This window comes from Humulus lupulus, chromosome 8 (genome assembly GCF_963169125.1).
Source record: "Humulus lupulus chromosome 8, drHumLupu1.1, whole genome shotgun sequence".
NCBI lineage: Eukaryota > Viridiplantae > Streptophyta > Magnoliopsida > Rosales > Cannabaceae > Humulus > Humulus lupulus.
Window position 1 is genome coordinate 144,716,946 of NC_084800.1, and position 22,505 is coordinate 144,739,450.

Genomic DNA, 22,505 nt, shown 5'->3' on the forward strand with positions numbered 1-22,505 from the left:
AACATTCTCCTTGTCAAAACTTTCTAAATCTCATGTGTTGAGTACATCTAGGGAGTCACATAAATCAACATTTTGAATCCTACGTGCCCACACACGTCCTTGTGTGTTTGAGGATTGGTCTAGAAGATCAGGGTGTGAGATCTCATAACACTGGATAGGAAGATCGTTGATTTATTCAAAACATCTCAAGGACACTTGATAGGCTATAAGAGATAATCTCTAATCTATTTGTATGTGATTTAATATTTTTTATATGTGTATGATCCTGGCTGATATTAATATTTATTAAAATGTGTCCATATATTCCGCTGCGTACATTTGATTTGATCATTTAATACCAACAATTTGTATGTGAGCAATCTATACATATATATATTAAATACTATGTGGGTTTCGTGCATTTGTTTATGTTGATATGTATATTGAATGGATAGATATTTTTTTTGAATGTATGGTTGAATGATGGATTGTTAATTATATGATGATGTTGGGTTAGGAATTTTATTGTTTTTCTAGATCTTGTGTAAGCCATAAAGGGCATAGGATTTTTTGTAATTTTAATTTATTGAAATTTAAACTGAAAATCTGTACACAAAGAAAATTGGAAGGACCCGAGCCAAGGGCTTGAGCTCTAGTCGCACGCACAAGCCCCGTGGCTGCCTCACCCACGCGCACACCCAGGTTTCGAGCTCCCATCTCTCGTGTGCGACACCCAACCCGAGCCCCTGCTCCCTCGCACGTGCCCCTGGTGCTTCCCACAAGCAGCGCCTCATGTGCATGACACTTGTCGAGGAGCCCCGCATACACCCAGTGCCTGTCCGAGCCCCGCCTGCGCCTGACCCCTATCGTGTGCGCACCTGCGTGCTCACCAGCCTGCCCAACCATGCACTTGTGCCCATGGCACCTTGTGCCACCAATCATAGGGTTCCTAGGGCATCAATCTTGGCGCCCAAAACCCTAATTCCTAAGTTGTTATAAAATATCTTTTATTTAATTAATTTTTAAATTATTTGAATTTAAAAGTTTAATTATCTTATTTTATTTTATTAGAAAATAAAATATCTTTTAGTTGGTTAAGATATTTTAATATCTTAAGTTTAAACAATTATTTGAATTTAATTATTTAAATTCAACTAAATTTAAAAGATGACAAAATTGATCATTTAATTAAAAGTTAGTTTTAATTAAATAAATTAAATAGAAAATTTGTTTTGAATAACTTGGGCAAAACAAAGTTCCTAAAGATTAGCAAGAAAGCCTAAAGGAGAGGATGAGCATTCTTGGAGAGGCTTAGATTGCAATTTTATTTCTAATGTTTTCAAAGGGTTGTAAATCTTAGAAATACCCTGTTGACAGTTAGAAGAAAATAGTTTTTTAATGTTTTGATCTTTGGGATTCCTAGGAATAGGAATCAGTACCTATTCCTGTATTTAATGTAATTACTTATGTATTTCCTATATATACCTCTAGTCCTAGGTTGTACAGAATCATCAGTGAATAGAAATATAGTAAGAAACAGTTTTTCCTCACCATTTCATCATGGTATCAGAGCTGTAAGGCTTGATTATGTCCCCCCCTCAGCTTTCCTCAATTTTTTCCGGCGGTCGTCCCTCTTTCCAGTCGCAAACCAGTCCGGCGACACTCCAGACCTCCGGCGAAGTCATTTGGCACCTGCTCCAGACCTGCAGTCGCTCCACTCCGGCGCTCAACCTCCAGTCGCTCCTCTCCGGCGTTATCTCCAGTGTCTCGGCCAGTCCAATCCGGCGGCTGTAACGCCCTACTTCCTTAGAGCCGTTACTAAGTGAGTTTTTAAGACGAAATAGTGTGCAATGAACTCGCTAACTGAGGTTTTGAGCAAAAGTGTGACTAATTAAAAGTTAAGGCTGTAATCTTTGAAAATGCGTCGTTTCATTAAAACTTCTATCATTAAACATTTGGGATCCCAAAATAAGGTTTGAAAACTAATTACATCTTGAAATAAGGTTACAGTTAAGAAATCATAAAATCATAGATTATTACAGCCATTTTCGAATAAACCCCCAACCAAAGCAGTCGGGCAGGCCAAACATGTACGCGTCGCTTCACGCTCTCCGTACTCATGGTTGGTTGACTCAGTCATTGCCCTTACCTGCAACACAGAGCACCCGTGAGCCGAAGCCCAGCAAGAAAACTCATGCAGAACATAACATATGCAGTTATACAGTTTTTCATAACAGATAATCCACAGATAAACAAGTCAACCATTAGACTAAGCAAACACGGCCAAGCCGCCCCAGAGCCTTACCGAAGCCTGGGGTATCGGTTCTCACCGCGAGGATAACTCATGTATCCCTTGGGTCCCACCCTGAATATAGCATCCCATGTGCTAGGTGTTACTTTCGGCCCACGGCCGCCCCGGCCTACGCCGTACTCGGCCCTTGCCGTTCATTTCATCATAATCACACATATAGTACATTCAAAATAATCATTCACACACATCATGATTCATTTAAGGTTAAACATTTGCACACAACACAATATGGGGCCATGCCCTGCAATCATCTCATCATGCAACATGCAATATAGGGCCATGCCCGGCAATCACACTATGGGCTCATGCCCTATCCTACGGGTGTTATAGTTTTCTTACCTTTCCAATCAATAGCTTAGATCACCTGACTCCTTGAGCACGATCCCACTCGAGCCTTAGCGCACACCTAGGCACAAACATAGGTCAAAGTCAACACCGAACCCCAAGTCCGAATACCTAGCCTCGGGACCAATCCCGAGCCCCCGGGAAGTCCCAAATCCCCAAAACAAAGCGGCGGAATCGAGCCCCGAACCCTAGGTCAAAATCCCTCATAAAAACCCAAAAATTCACCCCTGTGAACAGTGCAGCGCTACAGCGCTCTAAAGAGGGCGCTGTAGCGCTACAAGCAGAACACTCCCCCCAGAGCAGGGGCTAGCGCTACAGCGCCCACTGACTAGCGCTGTAGCGCTAGTTGCAGCCCAGCAGAACCAAAAATCGCATCTTGCGATTTTCTCCTCCCATTTCAACTCCAAACTTGTCCAAACCTTTTCCAAACCCAAAATCAAGCTTATACACACTCCACACTCATCCCAAGCATCCCAAGAACTCAAAACCCAATCACATTCAACCCAAATCTCAAAATCTAACATGATGAACTCAAAAACCAGAAATTCAATCAACAAAAAAGTTAAAGGCTTAGAATTCTTACCATTGATGCAATTTCGACCTTGATTCAACCCTAGGCCTCCTTAGTTTGTTCATCCTCAAAGCTTGCCCAGAAATCCCCTAAAGTTCCCAACAACTCAGTTCAAAACACAGCTCAAACCAGCCAAAACCCTAAAACAGAAATCCTCAAGAACTTACCTCAAGTTTCAGATGTTCTTGCTAATCCTTGCCAAGTCTTCAAGTGTGACCTTAAGATTCTTGATGCACAGCCTATCCTAGCTCCCCACTGAGCTTGACCTCAAGAAAAATGAAGAGAAGAGGTGCTAGAACCCCCAAACCGATCCCTTAGAAAACCCATCAGTTTTCTCTCTTTTCTTTCTTTCCTTTTTCCTTTCTTTTTCAGCCCCTTTACTCTATTCTACAAAATCCACTAAGTGTATAAAGCCTTATTTATTCTATCTTCAAAAGCCAATTGACCAAAATGCCCTCCCTATTAATTCTAAACCTTTTTTCCCAAGTAGGGCCATTTTAGTCATTTACCCAATTCCCGCTAATCCTCAAGTGTCTCTAATATTTTCCCGTTGCTTCCCAATACCTGATAAATCACCAAATAATTATCCCCCATCATCAAAGTAAATCTCAATCTATTTCTCTGAATTCCTGTTCATACCTCCAGGCTCGCCCCGAGCCGGGTATAAATTCCCGTCATGAATTTCCGCTAGCCTGCTCACTGGGATCGCCTCGAGTCACAAATCACAGATACATCCACATCACAATGTGGTCTCAACAATCATCACATATCAATGCAGTTATGCCCAACATGGCCAAAATTACAATTATGCCCTTCTAACACGATCCGGGCCTACATGCATACTAACATACATAGTCATGCATCTCAGATAAACAAATGGTCATATAACATGCATTTAAATCATTAAAATCACACATAAATCCCATCATGCCCTCCTGGCAAGCTAATCAAGGCCCTCAAGCCTTATTAGCGGATTTGGGTCGTTACAGCGGCAGTCCTGTCCGGCGGCGCTACAGTCGGCCCCCCGTAGCCCTCAGAAGCTCTCGACCCCACTCTTAGCACAGAGGCTCTCGGGTCGCTTCTCTCTGTGATGTCGAATAGTGAGGAAGTTACCTCTCAAAATATTGGGCCTTACTCAACCCAGCCCAATGAAGGTAACCCTAACCCCAACTCAGCCCACACTCAGCCCAGTGGGTCTATGGGCTCTCTTTATAACCTTGATAGTGGTTCACTTAATATTACAGCCCATAAACTTGATGGAAAAAATTATTTACAATGGGCCCAATCTGTCAAACTTGTTATTTGTGGTCGTGGTAAACTAAGATACATTACTGGTGATCTCCCTGCACCTCTTTTCAATGATCCTACATACAAGGTATGGCAGGCTGAAAATTCTATTGTACTTGCATGGTTAATTAATTCAATGGACTCAAAAATCAGCCGCAAATATCTGTTCTTTAAGACTGCTAAGGAGGTGTGGGACGCTGCCCAGAAAATGTATTTTGACCTTGGTAACGCCTCTCAGATTTTCGAAATCCGTACCAAGCTTAAAGAAATCAAGCAAGGTAATCAAACTGTTACCCAATATTTTTCCGACTTACAAGACTTGTGGCAGGAGCTCGATTTGTATCTGGATACCACACCACTATGTGGTAACTGCACTATAATCCAGCGGCAGCAGTTAGAGAAAGAACGAGTCTTTGAATTTCTTACAGGGTTAAACAGTAATCTTGATGAAGTTAGAGGTCGTCTAGTAGGTCGTGCCCCATTTCCCGACACTGAAGAAGCCTTCTCTGAGGTTAGACGTGAAGAAGCACGTTGTCGTGTCATGCTCACTACTCCTGACCTGCAGCCCATTGAAAGCTCAGCTCTCGTATCAAAATCTGGCCCTCCACCACATGGCATATCCACTCCCGACCCTCGACCTAATCGTAAGGGTGATCGACCTTGGTGTGATCACTGCCAACGTCACGGTCATACTCGATCTACTTGTTGGGTTATCCATGGTAAACCACCCAATTGGACCCCTCGCTGCCAAAATGAAAGAAAGGCCTATCAAACTCAAACTGAGAGTACCAATGATCAGAATAGTGCTGGTACCCCTTCATTCAGTAAGGAACAACTTGCCCACCTGTACACTCTTTTGAGTCAATCATCCATAAAACCCAGTTTCGGTCCTGAGACTCATAGTGCCTCTGTTGCACACTCTGGTAATCTTTCTTCCACCTCCAACACACCATGGATCATCGATTCGGGCGCCCCTGATCACATGACAGGTTTACCACATTTGTTTGATACTTATTCTCCATGTTCCACTAAATCTAGTGTCACAATTGCAAATGGCACCCATTCTCCTATTGTTGGAATAGGCACTATTAAATTATCTGCTGACCTCATTCTTAAATCAGTACTTTATGTTCCTTCTTTGAAATGCAATTTAATCTCTGTCAAAAAATTAACCAGTGATAATCATTACTTCGCTAAATTCATGTCAAATTCTTGTCAATTTCAGGATCTATCATCGGGGAGGATGATTGGCAGTGCTAGGGTTCATAACGGACTTTATTTCTTTGAAAGGCAACATCCAGTTAACGAGCTCTCTTCTCTACTACGTTTGGGTTCAAGTTCTATTTCTAATTCTTGTTCAAGTTCATCATTTGTTTCAAACTCTGTTTCAAAAACAATTATGTTATGGCATTGTCGACTTGGGCATCCAAGTTTTTTATATTTAAAACACTTATTCCCATCGTTTTTTGTAAATAAGAATATTACAGATTTTCATTGTGATATTTGTCAATTTGCCAAGCACACACGGATTTCGTTTCCTCACAAAATATATACACCTTCCAACCCATTCTCTCTGATTCATAGTGACATAGCGATGGTTTATCTCTTTCATTGATGATCACACACGTCTCACTTGGGTCTATCTTCTTAAAAGTAAGTCTGAAACATGCCAAATTTTTCAAAACTTTCATCAAATGATCCAAACACAGTACCAAACATCTATAAGAATACTCCGTACCAACAATGGTACTGAGTATTTCAATACCACTCTTGGTCCCTATCTTCTCAAAAATGGGATTGTCCTTCAAAGCTTGTGTGTTGATACTCCGCAACAGAATGGAGTTGCTGAACGCAAAAATCGTCATCTCTTAGAAGTAGCTCGTGCTCTTATGTTCACTATGCATGTCCCTAAACATCTTTGGGGCGATGTTATCCTTACTGCTGCTTATCTCATTAATCGCCTCCCTAGTCGACCCCTTCAGTTCAAAACACCATATTCTGTTCTTCAATCTCTACATCCTCACATCTCTACAAATACTCTACCTATTAAAGTATTTGGTTGCACTGCTTTTGTGCATGTTCACTCCCACCATCGGAGTAAATTTGATCCTAGAGCCATTAAGACTGTGTTTTTGGGTTACTCTCCTACCCAAAAAGGTTATCAGTGTTATTGTCCCATCACCAAAAAAACATTCATCTCATGTGACGTCACATTTTTCGAGGATACTCTTTACTTCACTCTCACATCGCTTCAGGGGGAGTCCAACCATCACCAGCAAGAAGCTCAGTGGTCGTGGGGGTTAGAATTACCCTTAACAACTATTTTTCCATTTACCTCTTCCACTCCACTTTCTTCTGAACCAGATATCCAGACTCTCCCTCCTGAACAAGAAAATCCACCAACCTCTCCTAAAAACACTGAACTTGAAGAACATCCTCAAGACCAAAACGTCAGAAAGAGATTCGGGTGTATTCCAGGAGAAATAAACAAGTTATGAATCCTCAGCACAGTCAAACGCCCAATCCGGTGATGGAACCGCTTCCCTCAAAAGATCCAGGTATTCTCCCATCTAACAAACAGACAGATCTAGATATTCCTATTGCATTAAGGAAAGGAACCAGATCATGTACCCAACACCCCATTTCAAAGTTCATTTCTTACTCAAAATTGTCATCTCCATTTAAAGCTTTCACCTCGAATCTATCAAATATTGTGATTCCCAGAAATATCAAAGAAGCTCTTGATTCTCCTCAGTGGAAAGCAGCAGTGCTTGAAGAAATAAGAGCACTTAAACATAATGGAACGTGGAAATTAGTAGAGCTACCACCAGACAAGAAGGTAATAGGGTGCAAATGGGTGTTCACCGTCAAATTCAATGCAAATGGATCTATTGAGAGGTACAAAGCTCGGTTAGTTGCCAAGGGGTTTACTCAAACTTATGGAATTGACTACACGGAAACATTCGCTCCAGTTGCCAAACTCAACACTATCAGAGTTCTTCTCTCACTAGCGGTTAACATGGATTGGGAATTACATCAGCTTGATGTAAAGAATGCATTCTTGAATGGGGAACTTGAAGAAGAAGAAGTGTATATGAGTCAGCCTCCGGGATTTGAAGAATCTCTCAAGACAACCTGGTACGGCTTAAAACAATCACAGTTTGCAAACTGAACAAATCTCTCTACGGCTTGAAACAATCTCCCCGAGCATGGTTCAATTGTTTCCTGAAAGTTGTCAAAGGGCTTGGGTACATACAAGGCCAGACTGATCACACTCTCTTTGTCAAACACTTAGGAAGTGGAAAATTTGCGATATTAATCGTATATGTTGATAACATAATTATCACTGGTAATCACATTGAGGAGATAAACTCAATCAAAGAAATGTTGGCAAAGGAGTTCGAAGTCAAAGATCTCGGTGCTCTCAAATATTTTATGGGTATAGAATTTACTAGAAGTAAAAAAGGTATTTCCGTGTCCCAGAGAAAATACACTCTAGATCTTCTAAAGGAGATAGGAATGCTCAGAAGTAGACCCAGCAAAACTCCAATTGAGCTCGGAGACAAAAAGAAAATGTTCGAAGGAAGTCCAGTTGACAAGGGGAAGTACCAACAGCTGGTAGGAAAACTCATCTACCTCTCACATACTAGACCCGACATTGCTTTTGCAGTGAGTCTAGTCAGTCAATACATGCATGATCCGTGTCAAGGACATCTCAATGCAGTGTATCGAATTCAGAGATATCTCAAGCAAACTCCAGGAAAGGGTCTTTTTTTCAGGAAGACAACTGAGAGAAAGGTTGAAGTGTTCACAGATGCAGACTGGGCTGGTTCAATTGATGATAGAAAGTCTACATCTGGATATTGCACAATGGTATGGGGGAATGTAACCACATGGCGAAGTAAAAAGCAAACTGTGGTTGCAAGAAGCAGTACAGAAGCAGAGTATAGAGCCATGGCTCATGGAGTGTGTGAAGCTATATGGATCAAACATCTACTAGAAGAATTGAAGATTAAATATGAAGCCCCTATTCAGCTCTACTGTGATAACCAATCTACTATCAGCATTGTACATAACCCTATACATCATGACAGAACCAAACAAGTGGAAGTTTACCGCCACTTCATCAAAGAAAAATTTGACAGAGGAGTTATCAGCATTAGATACGTGCATACTAATCAACAACTTGCTGATATTCTCACAAAGGGACTATCTGAACAAACATTTGATTTTCTTGTAAACAAGCTTGGACTCATCAATATCTATAGTCCAGCTTGAGGGGGAGTGTTGACAGTTAGAAGAAAATAGTTTTTTAATGTTTTGATCTTTGGGATTCCTAGGAATAGGAACCGGTACCTATTCCTGTATTTAATGTAATTACTTATGTATTTCCTATATATACCTCTAGTCCTAGGTTGTACAGAATCATCAGTGAATAGAAATATAGTAAGAAACAGTTTTTCCTCACCATTTCATCATACCCATTAGTACTCAGTTCATCATTTATTGTATTTATTTAAAGAAATGTTCATTGATGTTTGATTGATAACATGATCATGCATTAGTCAATTACATGCCATTCATGAAACCCCACACAGTTTCTCATTAATCATGCATCTTTTAGAAACATGATTATCTAGGATTGTCCTATTTGTTTATATGAATTGTTTTTGGTGAAATCAATTGCATGTAAACTACTAAGTATTAAATTAGTTAAAACTTGACAAATCACACCATAATAAAGGCAATAGTTTTTTATAGGCCTTTAAGATAACCAACATGTAAACTACTAAGTATTAAATTAGTTAAAACTTGACAAATCACACCATAATAAAGGCAATAGTTTTTTATAGGCCTTTAAGATAACCAACTTTATGTAAAAAGCGTTTTAGTAAAGTTAGATGAATGTAATGGGTAATTATTTAGATCACATTAATTATAGAAACATACTCTTTTACAATTATGATTTAATTGATTAGTTTAATAAAAACACATTTAATCTAAAATAGTAAGTGGGAGAAGGTGAACATCTCATTGTGACCTATGACCTCCATTATTAGTACAACAACGTGAGATATGAATAGGGCCTCGAGGTGGCTTTGTTTCCGTCCCCCTAGGGAAGGTTTCTAGACATATCAATACCAAGGTTGGCTTCTTACAAAGATAGGAGGAAATGATGTATTTTAGGCTTGACCGACCCTAAGGCAGCACTCTCTAAGTTAAGTCATGAATTTTGAAATAATGGGTTACACTTACAAAGATGTAATTAAGCTTTTGCGGTGGATAATTACATCTTGACCAAACCAACGGTAATTTATATTTAAAAGAGAAAATAAAGAGTTATTTTAAGCTTTAAATTATAAAGATAAAGATTGTCTTATAAGCTATCTGAATTTAACTTGACCGACCCTAAGGCGACACTTTATTTGTTGGCTAGTTTTATCATGGAAAGTAAATGTTAATTTGTGTGGTTTAATTGTTGCATTCATGCATCATGTTTACTTTACAAAACATTGATATTTCTTCAAATGATCATATTATTGTTTTTTATTTTATTTTAGTTAAAATGTCTCAAATTAATTGTAATGTAGTGATTGAACTTAATGATGAAAATATAGTATTTTGGAGACATGATATGGATATATTATTGTTAAGAGAGAATTTGATGGAGGCTGTTAGAACACCACCAATAGATGCTTCAGTGATTAATTAGTTTGAGTACGCCAAGTGATTAAGAATAAATCATATGGCTATATATTATTTACTCCAATCAGTGAATATATATACCAAAAATACTCTACAAAGCCTTAAATCTGCATATGATATATGGGAGGCCATCCATGCTACGTATGGACACATATATGGTAAGTGGTCTTATGAGAATGAAATTCTATCGGTCAAGCGTGAAATGATCACTGAATTTATGAAGAATAAGAAAGGTAAATATGATTTATTTGTTCTTATAACTAAATGGAAAGAGATTTTTCATTCTAAGCTCTTAACTCAAGGTCCACTAACGATGTTTATTCTTCTGTGTAGATGGATGAATCTAACGGTTCAAGAAGGCTGTTGATGAAGATCATGAAGAGGGAAAAGAGGAAAAGCGTCTAGTTCAAGAAAGCATTAAAGAAAGTCCATTTATTTAAAATTATTTAGTTTTATTAAAAGAAAAACTTTATTGTTGTTTGAACAATGTTTAGTTCATTTTTTAGTTAATTTGGAATTTTATTGCAATATTTTATTTATAATTTGATTATTCTTAATTTTTTCTTTAGACATGCAATTGAATATTTGGACTTTATCGCTTTCATTAAAATGAACGAACGCTCAATAATTTAGAATTATTTAAAGTAGCAAAACCGCAAGGTAACAAAAGAGAAAAAATTTCAAATGAGGGTGACACATATCTTTGGCATCTTAGACTTAGTCATATAGGTTTAGATAGAATAAACCGGTTAGCAAAAGATGGACCTTGGAGAACACCATCTTATTCACTACTGAGCTTTTAATTATAACAACTCTGTTGAGCCATTCAAACAGTGCCCTAAAACCTAAATCCATTCATGGCACCAATCCAATCACCACACTATCTCTCCATATAAAAGAAACCCTGGCAAACAGTCTGGAAACACATTCAGAACTCACAGACTAATCCAGTCTGTCCTGACTCCACTGGCACAATCTAAGTAGTATCCACTACACTAGCTAAGAGTTCCATGCACCTCCCTGCAATAAAACTCTAGCTCTCAATACAATTACCCTAAGCATACGGAACCATGCACAGTGCCAACTATCACAAGGCTTTCCACTCTCAAGCCCAAGAGTTACTATACTTTCCTTGCGATTTAAAATTGCCCCACTCTTGGCTAACCAATCCAAATCCAGAATCATACCGAGCCAGTCATAACCAGCTTTACCAAAACCACTGATGAGTCCTTTTTATCATAACCCAACTCATCTCTTAAGTCACCAATACGGTATTGCCTTCTCATCACAACATAATCATGTGATCTGCATAACAACTCTATGCTTCTCTATATGCAACAAATAAAGAAACAACATGGCACCAAAACCAACCAGTATAACTTAGAAATTAGAACTAGCAAACTAACCTGTCACCCCTGAGGAACTAGTCTCAGTCTCAAATTCTGACTGCATCGGAATGAACACTCGAGCTGGGGTCGAGCTGTCCATCCCCTTTCGATCATCCTTCCTTCGTATTGGGCAATCCTTCTTACGATGTCCAAACATATTACATGAGAAACACGCTCCTTGCTCGACATTCTCCTAGAAGATGCCTTTTACACCGAGCGCATACTAGATATGTCTTCTGACTTTCCTTTTTTACTTGCTCCAATAAGTGGAGGTACCACTATTTGAGCTCCGTTCTCTCCAGCACTCTGCTGCCCAATCTGATGTCCTGCGCTCTCAACAGCAAGAGCCTTCCCTACCACCTGAGCATAGGTAGAAACTTCATGCACTAGGGCAACTCTAATACCCTGAGCTATTCCAGGATTCAATCCCTGCACAAATTTCTCCTTTCGAGCTACATTTGTGGGTACCATGTCAAAAGCAAACTTGGCCAACCCATCAAATCTATTAACATACTCGGTTACTGTTGCCTTTCCCTGAACGAGACTCAGAAACTCATTCATCTTAGCAGTCTTAGCTACATCACATTAATACTTCTCATTAAACATTTGCCTAAATTCTTTCTAGCCCATCACAGCTGTGTATCGTGTCTGGGATACTACCTCCCACCACATCCGGGCATCATCCCGTAGTACACATGTAGCACAGATCACCCTATCGTGACCCACCAGTCCCATACCATCAAGAATGGAACTGATCATGCCCATCCATTGCTCAACTCTAAATGGATCTAGGCCTCCCTTGAAGACTGGAGGGTAATACTCTTGGAATCTTCCACAGAGGAATTCCCATCTGTTCTCAACCCTAGGCTGAGCCAAAGCTGGTGCCACTCTTGGCACAACAAAGGAAGAAGTGCTCCCCAACAGATTCTGATGTTGCTTCAGACACCTAATCTCTTCCTCATGCCTCTGCAATCTTGATTTCAAATCTGTGATCATCTGCTGAAAATTCATAGGGGCAGATGAAGAACTGATACCCTGGCTGTAACCCCCAGCCTCTATATAACCACCACCAGGCCTCATTATCTGCCTTGAATATAAACCTGCTGATTAAATCTGTAGTCAATAACTTGACCCATTAATCATGATGAGAATATCAAGAACTTTCCCCATGAGAACAATCTTACCACACCACAATCACAACCACTTGCAATGCTAGAGACATGCCCATGTCATTCATACATCAATCATAATCCCTGCTCTTCCAACATTCATACCATGCCTCCAACTCCGGCATGCAAATATCACAATTATATACTCACAGAGCAGATAATCATATAATCACATCCACATATATATATATATATATTCACGGAGCATATAATCATATAGTCAAGAGCCAGGCTCTATCAGAATTGCATGCTCCCTAATACAATGTGCAGGTAAAGCATTTACATTCTATTTAAGCAGTTAAGCACATAACTACAGAAATAGTTACCATTCCCTGAGTGAAGCTATCTTCAGTGATGAGTGTACATGCCCAGCTTGTCTTCAGGAACCATAAACCTTGGCTCGCTCTGATACCAAGTTGTAACGCCCTAAACTCCAGGGACCGTTACTGTGTGCCTTGTAAACAGTGCTAAACTCGCTAATCGAGTTATTTGGCTAAAATTGTGTAACTAAGTATGATTAGCGGTTTAGGGATTAAAATTTTTGGTTAAGATATAACGTTTCATTAGAACGTTTACTATATACATTGGGATCCCAAAAATATTATGTAAAGGTCTATTACAAGAAAATATTTACAACCAGCCGGTCTAAGTGGCAAAACAGGGTTTAACTCTAGCTCCTCTCCTTCAGACCTCGGCCGTGGCGGTCGAGCAGCTGCATATGTACACATCGCCACCTAAGCTCTCCAACTCAAGGATGGTCCAGCTTTCTTTTGCCTTTACCTGCACCACATAGCACTCGTGAGCCGAAGCCCAACAAGAAAACTCAATATGCTCATGAACAGTAATAACATGTCATCAAATCATAAGGCACATGCCTAGCAGATATAGCCCTAGTCAAGTCGGCAAACAAATCCACGTAATGATGGGTATCCAGGATAAGGAATCCTGCCCTCCTGATGGGATGACTATCAAGTCAATCACAATTAGATAAGTGATTTATCACAGGTGGTTTCGGTAACCATACCGGGCTGATAGCCCTGAATAAAAGAGTGACAGTGGTGCAAGTCACTAAGGTGGGTTCCGTTCCCTTTATAAATAAGTGATCCTTTCACTAGCTTAAACAGGATAGGTGCATGATGATTAGTCACCAACATAACCTTCCTCATGACCCTAGAGTCATAACTATAGAACATTGTTCCCTAGCCATGTGACAAGCAATCACCTAGGCCTTAGGCCCTGGCTCTAAGTAACTAGTCCTAGACTAGCCAAGCGCTTATAATTTTCATCGACCTTCAGGTCGGTCCAGCATTAATACCCCATATGAGTCATTCAACACTGATATCGATTAGATCTAATCTTCATTCGACCCTGCGTCCTCGATGCTTATGCCGTTTCTGACTCTCAGGTCAGTGATACGCGGCCAGTGCCGAACCTGAACATTTGGTGCCATGCACAAGCAAGCAATGCTACCAAACATATATCATATGTCAAATATCCGAATACAGGGCATTCATCATGCTTACTTAACAACTTCCAGCATAACTAGGACCATGCATAAACACAGAGGCTCAAGCTCTGAACAATCTCATATTCAATACTCAAAGCATGCCCTAGTCACATGTTTCTCGTGCAACACATGCATCACATTTAATCACTTGGCATGCCTCAACATTAACCATGCATGTCACATTTAAGCATCCAACATGCATCAAGAATAACCATGTATGTCACATATACACAGGGTGTAGTTTTCTTACCTCTGATTCGAGTGAGAATTAATATAAGAACGACCCTTGAGAACGATCAACCTTTAAGCCTTTAGCGGTTACCTAGTCATAACCAAATATGGGACACCATCAATAAAATGAACACCAAAGGTTCCCAAACCAAGATCTAGCCTCCAAGACATCAATCCCCACTAATTCGGGTAGTAGGAACAATCCCGAGGCCTAAAACCAAGTTCCCGGGGCCAAAACACTCAAAAGGGCTCAAACCTGACCAAGGGCTGTGGCCCTAACACCTTGAGCCGTGGCCCCCAGTCACTCCAGGAGCAAGGGCCACGACGCCCTACACCTAGGGCCGCGGCGCCCAGCAAGGAAAAAACCTCCCCAGCAGCTTCTTCAAGCTAAGGTCGCGGCCCCCAACCCAGAACCAGCCATAAACCCATTTTCCATCATCCCAAACACCCCAAAAACATACCTAAGCACTTCCAAATCATCAAATCAAAGTTCCCAAGCTTCCCAATGATCCAAAACCATCAAATCCCAAGGCTCAAACGAACCAAAAACTCAATGATTCACAAAGTCCAATTCTAAGCTTAAAAACTATAAAAACTTAAAACTTAAAACTTGAATTACCTCCAATTGAGTTGTTTCCAACTAAATCCTTCGGCTAATAAGCTTCTAATCTTCCCTAGGATCGTTATGCATCGATCCTCGCTTGATTCTGACTCCTAGAACTCGAGATTTCTTCGAAAATGCTTCAAACAGTAAAATGAATTGTAACGCCCTGGTTACCCCAGAATAGTTACGGTGAATTGGAAATTTGACTTGCTACCCAAGTCCTTTGGTTAAAAATGTGCATCTAAGTGTTATTAACAGGCTAAGGTGGAAAAACCAATCAAAAAGGAAAGGATATATTTTATTAGATACATAAAACTGTTCATGGGCCCATAAAAACATTTACAAGTTATTTAAAACTCAAAAAGGTCAATACTGTATCAAATTTGCAACCCGCCGACCTAAGCGGCAAAAATAGGGTAAACCCCTTAGTTCCTCTGAGAACTCCTTGGCCGTGGTGGTCAAGCGGCCGCATATGTACACAACACCACCTAAGCTCTCCACTCAAGGCTGGGTGAGCTTTTATTTCCCTTTACCTGCACCACGTAGCACCCATGAGCCAAGCCCAACAAGAAAACACAATATAGCATGATATAATATCAACAATGATCATAATAATCATTCAGGACTTTCAGTCCAAGACAGGTAAGTGACAGAGGAAAAGTCACTAAAGTGGGAACAACTCCCTTTAGCCATGTGACGATAGGGTCACCGGGGCTTAACAGATAAGTGAACCTTTCACGAGCTTAAACATGATAGGTGCATGGTGACTAGTCACCGACATAACCTTCCTCATGACCATAGAGTCATAACCCTGGAACATCGTTCCCTAGCCATGTGAAAAACGGTCACCTAGGCCTTAGGCCTTGGCTCTGAGTAACTAGCTTAGACTATTCAAGCGCTTATAAGTTTCATCGACCTTAGGGTCGGTCCAACATTAATGCCTTAGAGTCATTCAATGCTGATATCAATTAGATCTAATCTTCATTCGGCCCTGCATACAGGATGCTTATGCCGTTTCTGACTCTTAGGTCAGTAATACGCGACCAGTGCCGTCCCTGACTAATCAGTGCCATACACAAGTAAACATCATCCGCTAGCATTTAATATGCAATCCATGTTCACATTTATCAACCAACATGCCTCAACAACACTCATGATGTCATATACACAGGGTGCAATTTTCTTACCTCAGGTTCGAGCGAGAAGTATTATAAGAACAACTCCTAAGAACGATCAACCTTTTGGTTCCTTAGCAGTTACCTAATCACAACCAATTATAACCTCCATTAATGAAAATCAACATTGAAAGGGTCTTAACCTAAACCCTAATCTCGGGACCCCGAAACATGCCCACACGGTGAGTTGATTCGATCCCGGGCCTTAAGGATTGAAACCCCAAGCCAAAAACACTCAAAACGGGATTCTGAAGGAACAGAGTAGCGCTACAGCGCTGCTCCCTAGCGCCCCAGTGCTATTCTTAGAACCCCCAAAATGCCAAAAAGAATCCTGTGTAGCACTATAGCGCCCTAGGATGGGCGCTGTAGCGCTACCCCCAGACCAGCACTCCCTTGAAACCTTCTTCTTCGACTCCTTCGATTCCAACATGTTTCCAATGCTTCCAAATCCCATTTTTGGTGCCAAATCAACCCAAAAACCACCCTATCATACCCCAAACATCACAACCATAAGAACCATAGCCAAATCTCCCAACAAAACCAAGTATTCAACCTAGAAATCACAACAGAAAACTAGAACCAAAATAGGGCAAACCAGAGAATTCAATGGCTAGAAACTTACCCCAAGCTCAGATTTATGATTCTCTTCAATGGTGGAACACACTCCCAAACTCCCAAGGCTTACTTCTCAAGTTTTAATCCTCAAGAATGGCTCAAAAATCACAAAGAACACCGAAGGAGAAAAGGTACGGGAAGGCTCTTGAAGATGCTCTGTTTTTCTACTTCTTTCACAACCTAAAATGGCATATATCAATCCTAGGGGTGAAAAGACTAAACTACCCTTAGGTCAATTAAGGATTTCTAAAGGCTCCCAAGGGCAAAATTGGTATTCCCCACCTATCTCGTTAATCATAATTAACGCTCTCAAATTCCCGCTATTCTCGATAATCTTAAACACCAATAATTTATATCCCGTTACCCTTTAATTCCCAGTAACACTCTAATCATTAAAATCACCCCGAGACTCATCCCGAGCCCCAAACTTAAACCTGTTATGACTAGACCGCTAATTAATATTCCATGATCGTCTCATGTCGGATAGCTCGAACAAACCCACATTATAATGTGGTCTCAACAATATGTCACTTACATGCATACAAATATGCAATTATGCCCTCAACGAGCCAAATTACCAAAATATCATAATAATCAAATGTGGACCCACATGCATGCATATAACATCATATTATAATATAATTCACATAAACATGCATATTATCATTTAATGGCATAATTAAGCAAGTATGGCCCTCCCGGCCTACTAATCCAGCCATTAAACCGCATTAGGAATTCTGGGGCATTACAACTATCCCCTCCTTACAGAAATTTCGTCCTCGAAATTTACCTGAACAGCTCGGGATACTGACTCTGCATATCTGACTCTAGCTCCTAGGTCGCTTCCTCGACCTTGCTGTTCTTCCACAATACCTTAACCAAAGGTATTGTCTTATTCATGAGGACCTTATCCTTTCTGTCAAGTATCTGAACCGACTGCTCCTCAAAGGAGAGATCTGGCTCAAGCTCCAGATCTTCATAGCTCAAAATATGGTTCACATCAGATACATACCTCCGAAGATCTTAAACATGAAATACATTATGCATGGCTGACAACACCGGAGGCAAAGCCAATCTGAAAGCCACTTGACCAACCCTCTCCAGAATCACAAATGGACCTACAAATCTAGGACTCAGCTTGCCTTTCTTCCCAAACCTTCTCACCTTTTTCCATGGTGAGACTCTAAGGAAGACATAGTCTCCCACTTGGAAGTCCACGTTCCTGCGCTTGGGATCTGCATGACTTTTCTGCTTACTCTGAGAAGCGAGCATCCGAGCTCTAATCTTCTCAATGGCCTCACTGGTCCTCTGAACTGCCTCAAGACCTAAGTATCTCCTTTCACCTCTCTCATCCCAATGAATGGGAGATCTGCACTTCCTACCATACAACATCTCATAAGGTGCAACTCCAATGGTAGACTGATAACTGTTGTTGTAGGAGAACTCTATCAAAGGCAGATACTTACTCCAAGATCCACCAAAGTACAGCACACATGCTCGCAACATGTCTTCCAAAATCTGGATCGTCCTCTCAGACTGTCCATTTGTCTGAGGATGATAAGCAGTACTGAACTTCAGTTGTGTCCCCATGGCCTTCTACAAACTTCCCCAGAACTTGGAAGTAAAAGTAGGGTCCCAATCTGACAAGATCGACCTAGGTGCTCCATGGAGGCGCACGATCTCTCTCACATAGAGATTTGCAAACTGGTCAACTGTATAAGTAGTCCTCACTGGCAAGAAGTGAGTTGACTTGGTGTAGCGATCCACTATCACCCAAATAGAATCATGCTGACCAACAGTCCTGGGTAAGCCCACCACGAAATCCATCGTGATGTCTTCCCACTTCCACTCTGGAATATCCAGAGGCTGCAATAACCCTGCCGGTCTCTGATGCTCAGCCTTGACCTACTGACATGTCAAGCACTTAGCTACATACTCTACTACATCCCTCTTCATCCCTGGCCACCAATACAACGATCTCACATCCTGATACATCTTCGTGGTGCCTGGATGCAAAGAGTAAGGTATAGTATGAGATTCATCCAGAATCTCTCACCTCAAATCAGTGTCTAACGGAACACATATCCGCCCCTTGTATCTCAACAAGCCTAACTCAGACACGATATAATCTCTGGATGCTCCAGCCAGAACATCCTCTTTGATCTTGATTAGTTGTGGATCACTCAGCTGACCCTCCTTGATTCTCTCCAACAGCGTAGACTGTAGCGTAATATTAGCCAACTGGCCCACCAGCAACTCTATACCAGCTCTGGTCATATCATCTACTAACTCTCTGGCTATCAGCCTCATACCATGAATCTGTCCCGGACCCTTCAGGCTTAAAGCATCAACTACCACTTGGCCTTTCCTGGATGATACAGAATCTCGCAATCATAATCTTTTACTAACTCCAGCCAATGCCTTTGTCTCATATTTAAATCTTTCTGAGTGAAGAAGTATTTCAAGCTCTTGTGGTCTGTGTAGATCTCACACTTCTCTCCATAAAGATAGTGTCTCCATATCTTTAATGCAAAGACCACCGCCGCCAACTCTAAATCATGAGTGGGATATCTCTTTTCATACTCCTTCAACTGACGAGAAGCATAAGCAATTACTTTCTTTGACTGCATCAGAACACATCCCAAACCTTGATGAGAAACATCACAATAAATCACAAACTTCTCCTGATCCATTGGAAGACTCAGAATCGAAGCTGTAATCAACCTCTGCTTCAGTTCCTGGAAGCTGTTCTCACACTTATCTGACCACACAAATTTTTTACTCTTGCGTGTCAGCTCAGTCAATGCACTAGCTATCTTTGAGAACCCTTCCACGAAACGCCTATAGTAACATGCCAATCCAAGGAAACTTCTAACCTCAGAAGCATTCTTTGGCCTTGACCAATCTCTGACCGCCTCAATCTTTGCTAGATCTACCTTAATCCCCTCCTTACTGACAATATGCCCAAGAAAGGATATCTGAGATAACCAAAATTCACATTTCTTGAACTTTGCAAACAGTCTGTGTTCCCTCAGTCTCTGTAGAACCAACCTCAGATGCTATTCATGCTCTGACTCAGACTGAGAATATACCAGAATATCCTCAATGAAGACGATCACAAACTGGTCTAGATAATCCTTGAACACTCTATTCATCAGATCCATAAAAGCAGCAAGGGCATTAGTCAATCCAAAAGACATGACTAAGAACTCATAATGCCCATACCTTGTATGAAAAACCATCTTCGGTATATCTCCCTCCTTGACCCTCAACTGATGATAACCAGAACGAAGGTCGATCTTTGAGAATACCTTCTTACCTTGCAACTGATCAAACAAATCATCTATCCTTGGAAAAGGATACTTATTCTTAATTGTCAGCTTATTCAGTTCTCTGTAATCAATACACATTCTCAGAGAACCGTCCTTTTTCTTTACAAACAGAACTGGCGCACCCCAAGGTGAGAAACTAGGTCTGATAAAACCCAAATCTAGCAGTTCTTGCAACTGTACTTTCAACTCTTTCAACTCAGCTGGGGCCATTCTGTAAGGTGCTCTAAACACTGGCTCCGTCCCTGGTGCCAGTTCTATCATGAACTCAATTTCTCTATGTGGTAGCAACCCTGGAAAATCTTCTGGAAACACATCCAGAAATTCACAAACAAGTCTGGTATCTTCTGGTCTCACTGGCACGACCTGAGTGGTATCAACCACACTGGCTAAGAATCCAATGCAACCTCCTTGCAATAAATCCCTAGCCCTCAACACAGAAATCATAGGTATGTGAGCTCCATGCACAGTACCAACAAACACAAAAGGATCCTCACCTTCAGGCTCAAAGGTGACCATCTTCCTTCTGCAATCAATGGTTGCCCCATACATTGCCAACCAATCCATACCTAATATCATGTCGAAGTCAGTCATAACTAGCTCTATCAAATCCACTGATAACTCTCTACCCTCCACTGTCACTGGCAAAGATCTGACCCATCTCCTGGATACCACTAACTCTCCAGTGGGTAACAAAGTTCCAAGCCCCACAGCATAAAAATTACAGGGTCTACACAGTCTATCAATAATACTACTAGCAACAAAAGAGTGTGTAGCACCAGAATCAATCAAAACATTATAAGGGGTTCCAGCACTAAGAAGCTGACCTGTAACAACTGAAGGAGAAGCCTCAGCTTCTGCTTGTGTCAATGCGAATTTATCATCAAATAACTCCCAATTTATCATCAAATAACATCCTCATAACTCAATATCCCAATAAAAGACCCCCGTTATGACAAAACTGCTAATCAATAATATAAGACTGTCTCATGCCGAATAGCTCAAATATATCTCCATAATAATGGGATCTCATTCACAAATCACAATATGCACCCAAATATACAAATATGCCCTCAATGGGCCAAATTTCCAAAACACCCTAATAATCAAATGTGGACCCACATGCATGCATATAACATCATATTATAATATAATTCACATAAACATGCATATTATCAGTTAATGACATAATTAAATAATTATGGCCATCCTGGCCTACTAATCCAGCCATTAAACCGCATTAGGGATTTTGGGGAATTACATGGAGAATATTTAGATTTAGAATTCAAAGATTTCTTGCTGGAGCATGGTATTCTATCCCAACTCACAACACCAGGAATGCCACAGCAAAATGGCGTTTCTGAAAGAAGAAACAGGACCTTGTTGGACATGGTCAAGTCTATGTTAAGCTACTCTTCACTTCCTCTCTCATTCTGGGGACATGCACTTCAAACGACGACGTACATTTTGAATGTAGTCCCATCTAAGACCATTAGCAAAACGCCATTGGAATTGTGGAGTAAAAACAAACCTAGTCTGCACCATTTCCGCATTTGGGGCTGTCCTGCTCATGTTCTTAGACCTATATCAGGGAAACTTGAATCAAGGTCGGAAGTGTGCATTTTTGTTGGCTACGCTCCAGAAACTAGAGGTGGTTATTTCTATAGTCCCAAGGATCAAAAGGTATTTGTTTCAACAAATGCAACCTTCCTTGAACATGACTATATGAATAACTATAAACCTCGGAGCAAGATAGTATTGGAGGAACTCATAGCTGGTAAGATTCCATCACAATCATCTTCATCATTAAATGATAAATGACAAACTGAGGAAACCATGATTCTAGGAAAAGAAACCCCAGTGCAACGTCGTAGTGGGAGGATTGTGAGACAACATGTTCACTACGAACACGAGGCACATGTCCTTGTTTCTGATACAGACAAGGACGATCCATTAACCTTTAAAGAGGCAATGGATGATCCTGAAAATGAGAAATGGCAAGAAGCCATGAACAAAGAAATGGAATCGATGTATTCAAATTCCGTCTGGGAACTTGTGGATTCACCTGAAGATGTCAGGCCCATAGAGTGTAAGTGGATATACAAGAAGAAAAGAGGTGTAGATGGGAAAGTAGAGACTTTCAAAGCGAGGCTTGTAGCCAAAGGTTACACTCAGAGAGAAGGTGTTGATTATGAAGAAACATTTTCTCTTGTGGCCATGCTCAAATCCATTCGTATCCTCTTATCCATAGCGGCTGCCAATGATTATGAGATATGGCAAATGGACGT